General features: G+C 42.4%; 1 protein-coding gene across 3 annotated transcripts in view; it reads right to left on the bottom strand.

Moving 5' to 3' along the window:
• Window positions 1–8,093, bottom strand: part of PAG1 (phosphoprotein membrane anchor with glycosphingolipid microdomains 1) — a 144,824-nt gene extending 136,731 nt beyond the window's left edge. For all 3 annotated transcript variants that reach the window (XM_028112801.2, XM_028112809.2, XM_028112818.2), the window contains exon 1: window positions 7,652–8,093. The gene's annotated coding sequence lies outside the window, so the exon portion shown is untranslated. The remainder of the gene's footprint in view (window positions 1–7,651) is intronic.
• Window positions 8,094–18,293: the final 10,200 nt, after the last annotated feature.

Below are 18,293 nucleotides of genomic sequence, written 5' to 3'. Positions count from 1 at the left end.
TCTGTGCAGATACAAGCCAGTTAACAGGCAGACCTGTCCCTCTGCTCGCTGCTTTCTTCTTTCTATTTCATTGTTTTGTTACCCTGCTCCCATTCCATCAAGCACCTCATTTTGCTTTGCCTCTGGCTTCTGCCACTTTGTGTCCAAGCACTTGTCAAAAACTTCCCTCATTTAATCTCACTAGCCCATCTCCTTTTCTTCCGCCTGCCACCTTGGCCCTCATCTTTTTTTTTTTCCCCACTCCACGTGTTCTCCCAGGCAGATCGCCACCTCAACAACAATGTGAAACACACAGAAGGCTGGCAAGCTTTTATTTTCAGCTCGGCCTCTGTCTTGAATTCCAGAACCACACGGTCACCCGAATCTCAAGTTGACCTGGGTAAGCCTCTGGTACCTCACGTTACATAAATTCACCAATAAATTCATCAGCTTCCCCTGCAGACTGCACCATCCTCTGTATTCACGATCATGACCAATGGCACCTCTCTCCAGGCAATCACCCAAGCCAGAGACCTGGGAGTCATCCTCAAAGTCACCATCCCCTCCCTGCCTCTCCCCACTCTTACCAGTCTAAGTTCAGACCTTAAACCTGCACTAGGATTCATTCAACAGTTTTTGTTTGTTTTTTTACAGGACTTCTGTGTCTGCCCCCTGACTCGACACCCCCTATTCTCTACAAAACACCCAGAGTAATTATTCTAAAACACTCACCTAAAGCGCCCAAATTCATCTGGACCAAGCATGGTCCCCAAAACCCTTCCTAAACTGGCCCCATCTCCGGCCTCATCCGCGGCCCTGGATGTGCACCAGCCACAGCGAACGACCAGCTGTTTTACAGACATGCCACCTGCCTGCTGGGTACTTGCACGGTACTGTTCTCTCTGGTTCCTCTGCTCAGAATGATTTCTGTCAGCCCACTCCCATCCTCAGCTGCCTGGTCCCTTCTGACTTGCCTGCCAGACTCAGATCCAGCCCTACACTTCCAAGGGGAAAGCATTCCCTTGGAGTCAGGTACCCCTGCCAGAGCCCAGCATCTTTTATGCACTGCTTACAACTGCATCTTTTCCCCTCCATTCTGCTGAGATTCTGGAGGGCAGGGTGAGGATGCTTCTTCTGTTTGAGGTTTCAACATTCAACAACAAGGCTGGTATCCTATCAATATATATCTGGTAAATGCATAAATGAGTAAATATCATTCCAATTCAATCTGACTCAAACAAGGCCAACCTGTTAGTGATTGATTACGTGTGAATTTGAGGTTCACAGCTCTCCTCAGGTGTCAGGGAAAAATAAGGCCACAGTGGTTGCAACTCCCCAGTGCTGAATGCAGAGGTTGCAGTATTTTTGTGTACAATTGTGTTACAACTTGGCTTTTTTTTTTTTTAAAGATTTTATTTATTTGACAGAGAGAGACACAGCAAGAGAGGGAACACAAGCAGAGGGAGTGGGAGAGGGAGAAGCAGGCTTCCCGCTGAGCAGGGAGCCCGTACAGCTTGGCTTTTTTTAATTAAAAAAAAAAAAAAACCATTGTGCTGTGTGGTTTTATTGCCCCTAACTTATAACATGAGCTGCCTCCACATTAAAGTTTGCCAGTAGCTTCGGCATGTTCAATCATTATGGGAATGACAGAGGAATGGGTACGGTCAGGGGTGAAGGGCCGGAGCGAGCAGAAGCAATATCAACAGTAATGACCGAGTCACAGATGTAGTGAGAACAGATGCCCAAAGACTTACCTGATTACCCTTCTTCACTTAGAGAATAAATCCACAGAAAGGCTTATGTATGCAACACCGGGAGCTTTATGAAGACTAGAAGGACAGATGACAACAATGTTGACTTAGTCACATCTTTTGGTATTTTTACAAAATCAACTGAAGCTGATCTTGCAAATTGTAAACTTGCAAATGAATAAGGGATACAGTATGTAGATATTGGGTCCTATGAATTCACAGAGAAAGATATAAAGCTGCTGCTGATCAATTACAAAACTTTTTTTTTTTTTACTTGCCTACTCCATAAGGTTCATAGGGTTTCCAGCACTCTGCATTTTAAGTAAAGGCCCTCTAGTCAGGCCAAATTTCCCTGTCCTCTGCAATAGCGTCTATATTTAGAAAATTGAATTTTTCGTAAGTTTTGAGTGACTCACAGGTCTGAAAATTGTGCAGTCCTATAAAATCAAGGAGGGAGAGTAGATGAAACATCAACACAATATGCCAAAATGTTTTTTTTTTGGAAGATTTTATTTATTTATTTGACAGAGAGAGACACAGCGAGAGAGGGAACACAAGCAGGGGGAGTGGGAGAGGGAGAAGCAGGTTCCCCGCTGAGCAGGGAGCCCGATGTGGGGCTTGATCCTAGGACCCTGGGATCATGACCTGAGCCGAAGGCAGACGCTTAACCACTGAGCCACCCAGGCGCCCCCCAAAATGTTTTAACAACAAGAAAAATAATAACGCAAAACCCAAGGAATATGAAGAACTTACTAAACAAATGCTGACTCCAATGTGAAATCAAGAAAAAATGGAGGAAGTGAGGCTCAGAGGAAGGGTTTTAAAAATATTACAAATTAGTTATAAATTCTTTGTATTGTGCATTTGGACTGGAATTAGACTATAATACAGGCATAGATTTGATGCAATTCTGAGACAACACTCTTGACCCTTACTTGTTAAGACATATATACTCACTGAATTTAAAAACCATCGTCTCGTTGTGAATAGCGTATGACACTGTTGCAGTAATCTTCATTACTGATACTTTTTTATAAACATTTTTTTTAATCACCAGAGAAAATCTCAGGTTTCTATACTTCCCCTTTCTTTAATGAGAGTGACACAAGAATGTTACCCAAACACAAATGAAGTTAACATGCCTCTCCGCTGCGTCCCATTATCAGTGGAAGGTTTACGCTTCTTACTGCACAAGGCTAACATGTGGTTTTCTTTTCTGAGCTTGTTGTATGTACTAAGCCAAGTTCTTCCTCCACAAAGACATGGAGATGACACTATGTAGTCAATGCCAGATGCTGCCTACGGGCAAGAGGGTGGGCAATGGGCCCTCCCACCATCTCTTTAGTGCTCTCCCAGGGTCATTGTGGGAACCAAGCGAGATAGTACAGGATTATTTTGAGAAGCACAATATAGGACACCTATGCAGCACAGCTGAACGATCATGAAAGCTCCAAGATTAGATGCAGAAGGTACTGGATGGAACCCAGGCCTTTTCAGACAGCCGTGGGCTCCATTCTTGGCTCCAAAACTCACTAATGTGACCCTGGAGAGGTGCCCTGACCTTTCCAGGCCTCAGTTTCCACTTTTTGAAAAACAGGATAATAAAGTAACTACCATATAAGGTTGCCGTGAGGATTAAAGTAAATACCGTATGTAAACTTCTTAGCACGGCAGCCGGCACATGGTAAGTTCTCTGTGTTAACTATTCACTCCAGTTCTTATCCAGAAGGCACGACGGATGAGGACCAGAAATGTGGCAGATAAATCATTCTCAGAGCTGTCTCCCCCCATCTCTGCCCCTTGTCCTCAAAATCAGCAATGCCCCAGCCTTGAGGGACTGTCTCTGCCATGATGAATACGAACTGCTTGCTTGTATAACCAGAAACTTGTATAATTCCCCAACATATCTCTCACGGATGTACAGAGCAAGAGCTCTAGAAAGAGAATCAGCTCCCAACTCCCCAAGCCAGAAGTGAAGATAATTCAAAACAGTAGCTATGACTAGGGAGAGTAAATGATCTTCATTCACTTTATCCATATTAAAATTACCTTGTGTTTCCTGTAAATATATTTTCTGACAGCAGGAAAAAGCTGATGTCAAAGAAGTTATTTGGAGATCTAGAGGTGGCCACAGATAAGCCAATAAATAGTTCACACAGATGAGAAATAAAACAGAGCTGTGTAAATTCTAAAGAATTAGTTAAAACTAAATTATGGACCCAGCTTATGTCAAAATGATCAAGGAAGACTTCAATTATAGAATAACCCAGAACAGAAGAGCATTTGAAATGTAAATATTGATTGAAGAGAAGGGAATATTTGTACTCTGACAAGGAGGGTTAAAATTGAAGTAGAAGATATTTCAAAGATGTAAAAGGGCTGTTGATGGCAAGGGCTCTTTTTGGCACACTGTCTCTGTGGGATTGTGTCCTCGGGCATACTGAGGCATTCTCCTAAAAGCTCATTCCCAGAAAGTTTTGATTTTTTTTAAACTGACATATACAATTATATCAGTTTCAGGTGTATAACTTAATGATTTGATATATGTACATACTGCAAAATGATTTCAATAAGTCCAGTTAGCATCTGTCACCACAGTTACAACTTGTGATGAGAACTTTTGAGATCTACTCTCTTAGCAACTATCAAATATGCAATATGGTATTATTAACTATAGTCACCATGCTGTACAGAGAGTCTTGATTTTAAAAAAAGAAAGCCAACTTAGAACATCTGTCCAAAGTACTGTCAGTCGTAGAATAGTACGTTAGCTAAGAGGTTACACCGGTCTACAAGGAGTCTGTTGCTTATGTGCCTTATATAGCAATTAGATTTTAACATCTAGAAAACAGAATATTTACCAGAACCAGAACACTATGTAGTATCTGGATGATAACCTAGGAAAGTCTCTCTCTCTCTCTCTCTCTCTCTCTCTCTCTCTCACACACACACACACACACACACACACACACACACACACACACACACACACAAGTGGCCTCTCAATCATTCCCACCCTCTGAAGTCACGTGAGAAGTTCAACAGGCTATGGACCAGACTACTCACAAAGGACCCCAGACACTGCTTCCTGTGACACCGGCATTAAGGCCTAGAAGAAGCATGCTTATTTAATGTAAAATATAAATGATTCCCATTTCTGAATATACAGCAAAATGCACGGGAAAGTACAAGGCCTCTCTCTTTCTCTCTCTGCCCCACGGTTGTTCTCCAGCTGGGACTGAATTCATGCTCAGGTATGATGCTCTTTGTGGATGGATGACTGCCGCCCGTGCTGGTTTTCTAGGCTGCGTGGATCACTGCAGCCACATCTGCAGGCAGAAATGAACCAGAGAGCACCGTCCTCCAGTGTGAACTGTCACATACCAGTTTTTTTCCCCAATGATTCTCTGAATACATGAATACGGAAGTAAAAAGCAATGGAATCCACTTGAAAGTGAAGGAGAAAACATACTTCACCTGCTGGCACATCTACCCTCTGCTAGGCTAAGCAAGTTATTTAATAATAATTATGGGAATAATAACAACTCCCAGCCTTGGAGAACTATGTTGTGAGTACTGGTAAGCACTTTGCATACTTTCATGCTTAACGTGAATTTCCTCATCTGTATACTGAAGATAATAGTGCACCTATTTTATTATTATGAGGATTAAAGGAGAATAGGTGGAAAAAGCACTTCGCAAGTTAAGGCAGCAAGGTCAAAGGGAACAGGATTTGAAAGAAACAGACATGGGCTAAAATCCTAACTCTGATCTGATCTCGCTGAGCTTCAGTTTCCTCATCTCCCAAGTGGAGAAGAAACCACCGACCTCAGTGAGGAACTGAGGGAGACAGTAAATTAAACACCAGCTGCTCTGCATCACTAGAAAGTGTTTAATAAATGTTTATATCCTTTCTCCTGTTATACATGTGACCTGCTTCCATTAACCTTCATCAGCAGCCATTCAATGTCCCTGGTATCCAAAGATAGGTTTCCTTTCATAGTAATGATAATTTTATCAGCTTAATATGCCAGACACTGCTTCAACGGCTTTACATCTATGAACTCATTTAATCCTCATCATAATCCCGTGAAGTAGGTACTACTGTCATCCCCAGTTTACAGATGAGGATACTGAGGCACAGAGTTTAGGTAACTCACCCAGATTCAAACAGATGGTACGAGAGCCAGGAGCTCAGCTGCCTAGTCTACCCTCCCAACCATGATACAACAGTGCTGATGGGGTAAGTCTTTTGAGATTCCATGCTTGGATGTTTTCTCTTCTAGACATAAGCAATGGATGCTCTCACAAACCACAGTGTGTGCCTAACTTTTCAACTTCTGAAATAACATTTTTGTACTTTCCTAGAATTCTTTAAAAACCTAGCATATGTTCTTAAATGTGGTGCCTGTAACTAGCTTATCTTGTTCTATGTGTTGGAATACCATAAATAAAAGCACTTCTCTTTCTAAAGATTACTTAAATGAATCTTACATTAAAACACACTCCTGAGTTTTGGTTTAAACCTTTATTATAAGTCCAAATTTAAATATATGTAAGTATGTGTATGTGTGTGTGTTTGTGTATATATATCAAGTCTTAATGCTGTTTTGTTAAACTAATGACTTCGATGTCAAATAATCTGAAAATTCTCGTTTCTAATGTTCAGTTTTAACAGAGCAGTACCATATTTATTTCAAAGTATTCTTTTTACAAATTTAATCGACTCAAATATTAAGCATCAATGATGATAATCTATTGCTCTACTGAAAAGGAATCTCTAGGGGACAGATGAAAAAGAAACGTTATAGAATTCTATCCTTCAAAGTAGGACAAGACAGTTACCTATAAATCATGCTCTTTATTTATTAATATAATTAAGCCCATCAGTACACTTAACTTTCAGACTCAACAAATGTCTGGGATGAACAATTTCCACTTTTTCTAAAACAAAGGGGATGTGTTTAAAAAGGGTCCTCTGCAGGCTCTCTGCACAATGCCTGCTATTTTAAAACATGATTTATGTGTCTAATTCCTGGAGCTGCCTTGAAAAATATACTGGGTTTTTCCTCGCACGCTACCTATTAGGAGAAGACACTCCAATTTGAAGAGTGCACTCTGTTTCAGACTACAGAATGCTATATCATGTCAGCATTTTCATTAAATACTGTTCAAGCTGGACCTTAAACAAATGGCACGGAGAGCCACAGCTGCAGCCACTGCAGACAGTTATCCCGCCGGGAGGCTTATATAAGAGGCGCAGGACCGGCAGGGTGAAACCCAAGTGTCATCATCTGAATCCTATTTCTTTGAGATTTGCCCACATTCTTGAAATGTATTAAGTCATATACAATGAACGGATTTCTCATTTTATTTGCCTTACGGCACAAAACGCTGTGTTGACTTAAAGGCTGTTTTCTCCCTAAAGGACTGGGCTCCAATTAGGGAAACATTGGCAACTTCTGCCTAGGGGAAGAGTAAAGTGCGATGCGCGGGAAGCCCGAAGGGCTGGGAAGGAATGACTTAGCTCCCACCCCCAAAGACCTATCGCATCCAGGAATATTACGGGAGTCACTCCCCGGAGGACTTAGGATAGAGGGAGCAGACCCTGCACGCACCCTCCACTGCCAAACACACAGTCAAGGAGTTCGGAACGTGCAATCAGCAGCAGGCGAAATGCCCTCGGAGCACCTGTCCTCTCGCAGCATTTCCAACTGGCACATTCGTCTGAGGCTGCTGCCAGCCCGCGCTGGAATGCCTCTCCCCGCGTGCCGGGTCCGCTTCTTCGCACCCTGAACTCCCCGAGATGGAGCCCAGGTCCTAAGAAGAGCGGCCACCCCCAGATTCCCCCATGAGGATAATAAAAACGCACCTCCCCTCCCCATGGCTCCCTCCAACTTCCGAAACTACAGTCAACTTACCGGGACGCAGGAGGCAGGGAGCCTTCCGAGGGTACCTCGCTCCGCCGCGCTCAGCCCCGCTGGCCCCGCACTGCCCGGGCGGCGGCGGGTGCAAGGCTAGGCGCTGTCGCTCTGCACCAGCCGCCTCGCTCCGCCGTGCCCGGGGCCGGGCACTCGCCAGGGCGCACCGGCCGGCGGCGGCGGCCGCAGCGGCGACTGGAGGCTGCACGCGGCCGCGCGGACCGAGAGCTGCAGATGGCACCGACCCCGGAGTGCGGCGCTCCTAGTCCCTGGTGCGTGTCTCCGGCTCCGAGGGAATGGCGACTCAACGAGGAACGCGGCAAGGGAAAAGCCGAGGCGCTGTTAGCCGCAGAGCCTCCAGCCCGCTCCCAGGCAGTGGGGTCACATCGCAGGCGCGCCAGCGGGGGAGCTAGCGGGCGAGCACCGCAGTCCGCACTCGCTGCCGCGCCGCGGAGAATGACAAGCGCCGAGGCGGAGCAGCTGTGCGGGGCGCGGGGCGCGAGTGCGCATGATCCCGGCCCGCTGCGGCACGTCACGGGGCAGGGAGGGGCGGGAAGGGAGCGAGCTGGGCGGGGCCGGGGTAGGGGCCCCCGGGGCGGACTCGGGAGCTGCGCCTTGCTCCCTTGCGGGAAGGTACAGGAAGTCTTCCGCCTTGGGTTTTGTGAACCTAAAGCTGCGTGGTTGAACTTGGCTCCAGAGTCCATTGTCCCTTAAAAGCCACTCTTTAAGCGGTCCTTAGGGCGGTGGGCAAGGCCAGGAAAGCCAGTTTAACTCAGGTTATAGCTTAAATCGTAAAGGACTGCGGTTTAGGGGACAATGCTCCTCTACCTGGCTGTACATTAAAATAACTTGGGAAGCTTGTAAGAGCCCTTTGCCCTCACCGCACCCCCGGAATCCAGACTCAGTACACGAGAATCCCTGGGCGAGGCGCAGGTATCAGTAGGTTGTAAAGCTTTCCAGATGATACCGACGTACAGCAGAGGTTTTCAAACCTTTAATGTGTGTCAGAATCTTCTGAGGATTTTGTTAAAATGCAGGTTTCTGATTCAATAGGCGTAGGCGCTTAGGGAAGATCCGTCATTTCTAACAAGATCCCAGATGATGCCAGTGCTATAGGACCAGACCATCTCTTCCTTACTACTCAAAGTGTAGTGTAGGATCTGGACCAGAGCTTCTGAAACGTTGGCCTGTATGAGAATCAACTGAGTAGTGTTTTGTTGTTGTTGTTGTTTTTAAAGATTTCATCTATTTGTTTGACAGAGAGAGACACAGTGAGAGGGGGAACACAAGCAGGGGGAGTGGGAGAGGGAGAAGCAGGCTTCCCGCTGAGCAGGGAGCCCAATGCGGGGCTCAGTCCCAGCATCCTGGGATCATGAACTGAGCCGAAGGCCGTTGCTTAACCAACCGAGCCACCCAGGCGCCCCTGTTTTGTTGTTTTTGTTTTAATTGCAGAGCACATTCCCAGGCCCTACACATGTGGTTCAGCCTCTGAGGCTCTCTCTGCTAATTCCACTGGTAAGGAGCACTCCAGGTAAGTCTGATATTGGGTGTTGTTAGACACACTTCATATTAGACCAGCAACCTGGAGTTGGGCATACACTGTTGCAATGAGAAGGGCCAAGCTAGATCTAGAACTCAGAACATCTGAGTCCAAGTCCAAGCCCAAATGGTATTTTATCTAGTCCAAATTTTCTACAATTATTATGTATTGCTTTACTTCATAGGAAATATATATAAATCATATGAAACACATGCACACAACACATTCTGCATTCTTTACACATATTAAAGTGGCTTAAAGTTGGCTGAGGGAGAAGGCTTATTAGGAGGGGAGGGGTGGAATAAGGGATGTTAGATGGTCTGTCCCATAATGCATTGCTGAGGAAAGGGTATGTAGGAGGAAACAAACCTTAGCTTCACCCTAGAGCCTGGAATTGCATCTTGGAGAAGATCCAGGAATCGGTCTTGGCCTCTTGTCTCATAGCACAGATTGAAAACTCAGGTGTTCAAGAGCTTATGAATATGTGACATGTCACATATGTTACCTCAATGAAATCTCACAGTGGTCTGGTAAATTGGATAAAAAAGATAATGGTCCCATTTTATAGATAAAAAAGGATGCTCTGGACATTAGTTGACTTGCGCAAACAGTGGAACTTGAACTAGAGTACAGATCTAAATGTTGGACATGGCTTCTATAATTCTAAGGAAAACAGTGGTTCAGATCTTACAAAGAAAATGGTTTCTGTGTTTATTGTTCACATTCTTTAAAGGCTGTGCCTAAATTTTGAGTTAGAAAGCATTTCATTTTTGTGAGAGGAAATGCATTTATTTTATATCTTCACTCCACTTTTACAGCTCTACAAATTGGAATGCAAAATGTTCGGAGAGCATCCCAGTCCCGGGACATTGCAGTTACATAATGCAGGCTTCACCAACAAGTTCAAATAGCAACGCTCATATTTTCTGGTGACAAGTGTAATACCATCCTCATTTTATCCAGGCCCAAAGAAGCCAAGTGATTTAGACAGAATCCAGGCAATCTAGTCTCTGTCCTTTTCTGCTCCTGTTTTACCAAATGAAATACAATAATGAAGATTATTTTTCATTTCCAAATTTTTCATACCAAGGTTTACCATCATTAAATTAGAACCAAATGTATTTCAAAGCCATTCCTTGATACAGAACCAGAAATATGAGGAACAATTCTTACGCTTGTGATAAATGCTATAGACTATATTCTCAGTGCGTGTAAAGTTTTAGAAGGAAGTATGTGATACTTACACACAATCTCTCAATGCACAGGTTTGCCTTGGAATCCTACCCATCTTTATCTTTGCTTTTGATGTAACTTTTCCTTGGAGCTATTCTTCTGTGTGATTATGAAATAAAAAATGAATGGCTGATTAAAAGAGAATTCTCTGTAAATGAAGGAGCTGGTTGTAGAATTTTGTTAGCTCACTTTTCAATAAGAAAATATTTTAAATAAATTAAAAAAAAAAAAGAGGTGGTATACTAGTCATATTGGGACCTTTAGAAGAACCCAGAGTTGTCATCCTGTTTTCTAAGGTGTTAGAAACTCCAGTAAAAATATTTATCTGTATAGTATATGAATTCATTTGTATATTGACTCTAAGAAATCCAGAGTTTAATTTTATAAAAAGTTAATTAGTATGTCCCATTGCCATTGTATTTTGAGCCCTATTATTGGCATTAAACACATGAAATGTGAAATATTGGCTTAATATTGACTGCCTTAATATTGACCATGTATGATTTAGAATTTGCTTCTCATTAGCTGGTAGTGATGTCTGGTAGGAATAGCAGCTTCTTTTTTTTTTTTTTTTTTTCTCTGAGGTTTACATTCCTTATGGGTCAGCAAAGCCTGCTCTTTGGGTGAGAATTTCTTCATTCAATGCCTCTAAAAGTCCCAACAGTGAGGACTTCAATTACATAGATGTTAGTGACTCCATTGAACCTATTCTCTGCTCATTAGAGAAACTGTACCTAGAATGGATTTTTATTAAACTCTTCTGGCTAAGAATCACAAGCAGAGCTGAGAAGTTTGGGACCCCAAATTTGTTAATTACATTTCTTCATCCATTTCACTCAAAGGGATTCTTTTTTTTTTTTTTAAGATTTTATTTATTTATTTGACAGAGTGAGAGATAGTGAAAGAGGGAACACAAGCAGGGGGAGTGGGAGAGGGAGAAGCAGGCCTCCCGCTGAGCAGGGAGCCTCATGCGGGGCTGGATCCCAGGACCCCGGGACCATGACCTGAGCCGGAGGTAGACACTTAAGGACTGAGCCACCCAGGTGCCCCTCAAAGGGATTCTTTGACATGAAAATCTTTCAACCTCTGCCTACTTCATACTTATAGTCCAGATAGGAGAACTCTGGGGAGTCCAGGGTGACTGGCAAAGCTGAGACAGAAGTGGGAACATAGAACAAGATTTCACCAGGCAAAAACTAAGGTTACCATAAAGATTAATACAAGTTGTGCTTGATTTCTGGACATGGCTTATTACGGTTTGCTTTGTCTGAACACATGCAGCTGCTAGTAACTTTACTGGAAACCATAACTGAATCCCTGGTGGAGTGTAGGGGGGAGGTAGTGGGGATAGGGAGATGAGCTTTCTGTCTTTTTCTCCTGGGAAACTTTGGAAAAACATCAGAAAGCCCAATTCCTCTCACTCGAACCTAGGAAATTTACCAAGTGCCTGAATTTTTACGTCTAAATTGTTTGTTCTAAATAACTTATTAGAACTTAGAACAGTCAATGTAATAAATGATCTGGATTTTTCAGACTAGCTCCAAAATGTTTTTTAAACCCACAAGAAAGTTAATATAGAGTTCACTGTAACCCCAACCCTGAAAGGAAATAAGCACTGGGTAAGGATTCTGGCCTAATGGTAAGAGTAGGGTTTGGGACTGGGCAAGATAGAATTTGGGGACTAAAGAGGAAGACTGATTATGGCCTTTGGTGGCTGAAGAGCAGGTGCTGGGGAAGACTGGATATCAGCAGCCTCTGAGATCAAGTTGACAGAAGTATGGATTTGTAGCACTGAAACTGTACCTGGAACCTCATGCTTTTGTCTCTACATAAAGATCTTAGGGGGTCCCATGTTTGACTTAATCTATAGGAAAGAAAGATCAGAGATTAATAAATAGATTACAAACCCCTTATAAATAGAAATAGGTAAATGCTTTAAAGAACTACTCTACATTCAATTTTAATCTCTAAGAAATATACCTACACCTCCCCCCCGGCCAAGTTGCCCACTAACAGAAGAAAGTGGCTGGTGGAGAAGCCACATGCACACTTGGAACCAACCACACAGAAGTGTATAGCTCCAGGTCCCCTCATTTCCTTCTGTCCATTGAAAGCACATGGCTGCCATCTGTAATTACCTAACATGGAGTGGCGATAGCTTCAAGCTCATAGTAGGTTCTTAATAAAAGCCAGTTGTTAGTATCAGCTTTGTTTTCTCTCCTAGAGTTAAAATCTGCAGCTCGCTGTCTCCTAAGGTCCATTTTATCATTTTAATGTAAGCAGTGATTAACTGTAGATTTTAATGGAGTGCTTTCCTTTTCTGACAGAAGACTTAAGAGTGACTCCAGGGCTCTTCTGAGAACAGGGGAATCATGGAAAAAAGGCTTTCAGGGGAGATCAAGACAAAGACTGCTAATGTTACTCTGTGGCCTCACGCTGTACTGCAGGGGAAAATGCAGGGCTTAGAACTTGACATGTGTAGATCTTTCTACTGGGAGAAAGAAATGATGGTGGGAAGAAAGAGAGTACTTAACAGAAGTGAAAACAGAGCGTGCCTTAAGGAAATGTCTTTACATTACAAATTAAAGAATGGATATTCCCATCATCTTCTGATATCCTGACCCTACACATTCCTTACATTTCTAACCCAACATCTTCACTCAAGATTTATGGCTGTAAAACTAAGGTTGGATACTCATGATGCTGGCAGAGATTTCTTAGGTTCACTTTTTAATTCTTCTGCCTTTACTCTCTCCATAGAATGTAATTCTAACAAACTCATATTTGAAGTAGGCATCAGAGGAAACTGTGTTTCATTAGTGATAATCGTTTGCCAGTCAACAAATAACAGTTCAAGATTGGGAAAGGAAGATGTGTAAAATTAGCAAGAATCTTCATTCTAAGAGAAGCTAGTTGCACAGTCTCTAAAGTCAAAAAGCTGTAAAAGGTATTTAGTGGCTAAAGTGTGTCTATCATTTCTTGCCCTGTTGTACGTTTTCTTCCTCCATTCCCACCCCCTCAACACTTTTGAGGCCATCTCCTGTTACAGAGGATAAAAGATGTCAGGGAGAGGAAATTCAGCATACTGTGGCTTTCTCCTTGAGCCAGAAGCCCATTTAGAAATGCAGGAATGTGCACTGTTTACATGGGTTTCTTCCTCAGTCTACATAAGGTTCCTCATCTTGAAAATGAGGATAATAGTAGTGGCTATTATTAATCTCTGAGTCAGCCATTTACCTATTCCTACTTCCCCATGTAGAAGGAGCACCCAGTTTCTGCTAAACTCTCTTCCCGAAGGAAAAAAACCCCTTCTAGAGAGAAATCATGGTCAATACTAGTGAATGCTAGTGAGAGTGAGGGCTCCTCAAAGTTTCTATACTCTTGGCAGTGGTCAAACCTACTAGTGTTCTGACCGGGCAACAAAAACCCCTGGAATGTGAGATGTTACTTGTGTGGTTGGTAGTTGGACCCTCAGTGGAGTCTCAAACGTATTCTTTGGGGAAATGAATAAAAACACAATTGTGTAGCCTGATGGGAAGGCAAGGGACCTTAGAGATTTCACAGAAATTCCTACAGAGAGAAGACTTGCAGAGGGAAAAGCCATAAAGTAAACCATCACTCCAAGATGTCTTATAAAAACAGCAGTCGGTTTTAGAAATATTTAATCCCAAATTCGACTGATGTGCACATGGTATTTCCTGTTTCTGGAAACTTAGAAAAAAAATTAAGCTCTGTTTGAAAGCAAGCAAGCAGAGCCAGATGTTGGTGTTGGTAATGATCCGCAGAGCCTAACACCCGTGTGGCGGCAGTCAGGAAAATGCATGACAGCTGTCTGAAGCCATGGGAGCCTAATTTCTCTTGGCCAGAAAAGAAACAAAATGTAGAGTCTGTTTTGTTTATATATACAAGAGGACAGCTGAACCCAAGAGACATTACTTTGGTTCATAGAGCCAGCAATTTAAAATATTATTTATATTCCTTTGACATACTTTGTCCAAATCACTTATTCAAGGAGTGTTCAGTATCCAACCAACTACAATGCCATTCTAAAGTTTGTTGTTTGGGTTTTTTCTTTCTTTCTTTTTAAGAAAATATTAGACTATTAAATTTTAAAACCAAGTAGAGGCAACCTGATAGTGGTTTGCTTTGTCCATATGAATAATTAGAGTTTTTTCTGAAAATACACGACTAAACTTCTTGACTAAAAGATCCGTGGTTAAGCGTCCAACTCTTGGTTTTCAGCTTAGGTCGTGATCTTAGGGTTGTGAGATTGGGCCCCTCATCAGGCTCCATGCTCAGCATGGAGTCTGCTTAGATTCTCTCTCTCCCTCTCCCTCTGCTCCTCCCACTCCTGTTCTCTCTCTCTCTCTCTCTCAAATAAATAAATTAAGGAAAAAAAAGAGACTTGGGTTTACAGAAGTGATCACAACCTACTTTATCTTTCACTATATCCCACCCTAAATCTTCTATTTTGGTCTAACTAGTTTGCTTTTCACTGCTTCACTATCCTGTGTACTTTCTTGCTTTTGTGTTTCACTGTTGTTTTTTACTGAAGTTCTACAGCCGTGTCTCTCTGTCCATTAAAGACTAGCCATGCTCTAATACCTAATTCATGTCTCACCACATTCATGAAGTTGACCTTGATCATTCTAGCTCCCCTGCTGAAGGGGTCTCTCCTCTCGGGAGCTTCTGAAACAACTACTTTCTATATATCATCCACATAGCACTCCTCCTAAACTGTCCCTGGTTCCTGGCACAGACCTTCAAAAACCCTTGGAATTTCTTGAGAGGAGTGTGTTATGATATATATAATGAACCCCCATGGACCATACTTGAGTTTTGCTAATGAAATATGGGGGGAAATTTCCAGAACCTTCTTTCCAGAAGGTTAGAATCTTCTGCCTCACCTCCTGACCTCTGGGTGGCGGGGGAGGACAGTGGAGTAGGGGGAAACTGGAGATTGAAATTAATCACATGGCCAATGATTTAATCCATCGTGTCTACGTAATGAAACCCTGATAAAAACTCAGTACACCAAGGCTTGGGGAGCTTCCAGGTTGGTGAACATGTTGATGCACTGGGAGGGTGATGTACCCTGACTCCACAGAAGCTCCTACACTCAGCACTCTTCCAGACCTTGTGCTGTGTACTTCTTCATCTGGCTGTTCATTTGTATCCCTTATTACAAAACAGTAACCCTTAAGTATAGTGCTTTTCTGAGTTCTGGGAGTCATTCTACTAAATTATCAAATCTGAAGGAGGGTTCTGTGAGTCTCTGAATTTGTAGCCAAGTCAGACAGAAGTACAGGAAGCCCAGGGACCCCACTTGCAGCTAGCATGTGATGTAAGGGCAATCTTATTGGGGATCCTGCCCTTTAACTTGTGGGATCTGATGTTAACACCAGTTAGTTACTATCAGAATTTAATTGAATTGTGGGACACTCATTTGGTGTCAGAACACAATATTACGTAGTGCATTTAAAAATACACCATGTTTTTGCATCGCCTTATTTATAGTTTTGATTAGCATACAGCAGAAATGACATCACCACCTCAAGATGAAGAAGAGAGCAATTATATCAAGTGCTTATGTCTGTATCAAACTGCAATGTTGATTGATGGTCAGAGAAGTAATCAACAAATTTTAGTATGTGCATCCCATCCCTTCAGCTGGGCTGAGGGCTTCTGGGAACTGAGTTCACATTTTCAACATTTATGTATTTCAAACCATGCCTACTGCATTGTCTTAAAAGTCTTAAGTACTAATGACCTGCTTTATGGTTTATATGATGATGTACGAATAAGTATACTTATTAATTATAATACTCACCTTGCATTACATGCCATTTAACAGTCTTGTCTCTGTGAACATTGCTTTAATACTCTCTTTTCTCTCCTTATTTCATAAACAGGAAAGTCTAGGGCGCCTGGGTGGCTCAGTTGGCTGGGTGATTGCCTTCAGCTCAGGTCGTGGTCCTGGAGTCCCAGGATCGAGTCCCACATCGGGCTGCCTGCTCAGCGGGGAGTCTGCTTCTCCCTCTGACCCTCCTCCCTTTCATACTCTCTATCATTCTCTCTCTCTCTCTCAATAAATAAATAAAAAAATAAAAATCAACATTAAAAAAAAACACAGGAAAGGCTAAGCCATAGATAAGCATCTCTCCTAGGATCTCAGAGTAAGTCAGGACAAGAACTGAAATTAAAAGTCCATCTGCCCTGGATTTCCGAGCCTATTACTTAGCTAATCACACCCTTCTTTTTTTTTTTTTTAAAGATTTTATTTATTTGTTCATGAAAGACAGAGAGAGAGAGGCAGAGAGAGAAGCAGGCTCCCAAGGAGCAGGGAGCCCGAAGTGGGACTCGATCCCAGGACCCTGGGATCATGACCTGAGCCAAAGGCAGACGCTTAACCATCTGAGCCACCCAGGCACCTGCTAATCACACCCTTCTTAAGTAGTAAGAGCTACTGGTCATTTTCAGTGCCAACCCTGGCTATATGGATAATGATAGGCACTGAAGTAGCCATCGAAATTCAGAATCAGGTTTATTATGCACGGGGTGCTTGTCATTCATTTTAGAAGGGTTCGTTTAGCCTTATGTTTGTGCTAGTAATTAAATCCAGTGTCTTCTTGCCAGGTTAAGTCAATGAATCATTTATAATGATAGAAAAGTTTAGGAATCTAACTCAATTTAACATGTACACTCTTAAAAATGATGAGAAATATACTTCAAGTACTGACAAAAACAGAAACAAACATTTAAAAAAAAGAAATCTCAAGGGTATAAAAATAATTGTATTGCTTATTTAGCAGGTTAAAATTTAATTAGCCCTATCGAGTCATAGCTGGACTCACTCTTTTTGAGTCTTCTTTACGTTATAAATCAGAATGGAAACAGTAACTTTAGCAGCCGGAGTTTTTAATAGCTATGGGGAATACCAGCCAACAATTTATTTCAGACTAGAGAACAGAGAGAAAAATCTCATTTTATTTTATCTGATTTAATGTTACTCTTCAGAAGTAATTACTTTCTTTTCTAACGCACCCAACTTTTACATTATTACTAAGAGAATCTCTGAAAATGATGGCGCCTGGAGTTTGGGAACTGTCATTACTGTAACATTCGATTTGACAGCATGCAATCATGTCCATTAAGAGGTTTAAGTTCTCCTCAAAAATATGGTAGGAAACCTCAAAGTTTATTTAACCCAGTGCTGAGTACACAACAAGTTCAGTAATAAACGTGTTGATGGCTGTATTTCAAACCATTTCCCTAGGAGCTTTATCTAAATAGCAAACATTGACAGAAATAATTGTTTTCTGGAGTCTTAAGTTTAGGCACTACTTGTGACACTTTCTCAGAGACAAAATGGATCATTTCGGTGGCCATTTTGTAGTTAAAGGAAAGGTTCATGGTCCCTCCCTTCTAGAATACTCCTGGCTAAATAATGACATGCTCCTGACTTTGGACATCCGTTCCATGCAAGCTTTTGTATGCATATGCTGTTGAATAGGAGACATCTGTATGAGAGGACTTTTCAAGAAGAGGCCTCAGAGTTGGCCTGATTTTAATTATTTCAACAGTATTTAATTCCAGGGAAGTCCAGATCCGTTTTTGTTGTTTTTTTTTTTTTTTAAGATCCCCCACTTAGGGTAATTTCAAACTTTCAGAATTTCAGATGAGTGTCTCAACTAATCTAGACTCTTTTGAATTAGGGATGATAAGGTCCACTGTAGGCCCACTCTCCTGGGACCACAAGAGAATTGGGGGCTTGGTTAGAAAAAAGTGGCTTTGGTTAGGGGTTTATATCTGCTACAGTAGGGACCCCAAAGCAATTTTTCTTTTATGTAGGAGAGAGCTGATAATGAG

This window comes from Eumetopias jubatus, unplaced genomic scaffold, assembly GCF_037043125.1.
Source record: "Eumetopias jubatus isolate StellerSeaLion01/CBP00866 unplaced genomic scaffold, mEumJub1_p1.0 scaffold_4, whole genome shotgun sequence".
NCBI classification, from domain to species: domain Eukaryota; kingdom Metazoa; phylum Chordata; class Mammalia; order Carnivora; family Otariidae; genus Eumetopias; species Eumetopias jubatus.
The sequence above is the reverse complement of the archived record's forward strand: the minus strand, read 5'-3'. Positions and strand labels throughout refer to the sequence as shown.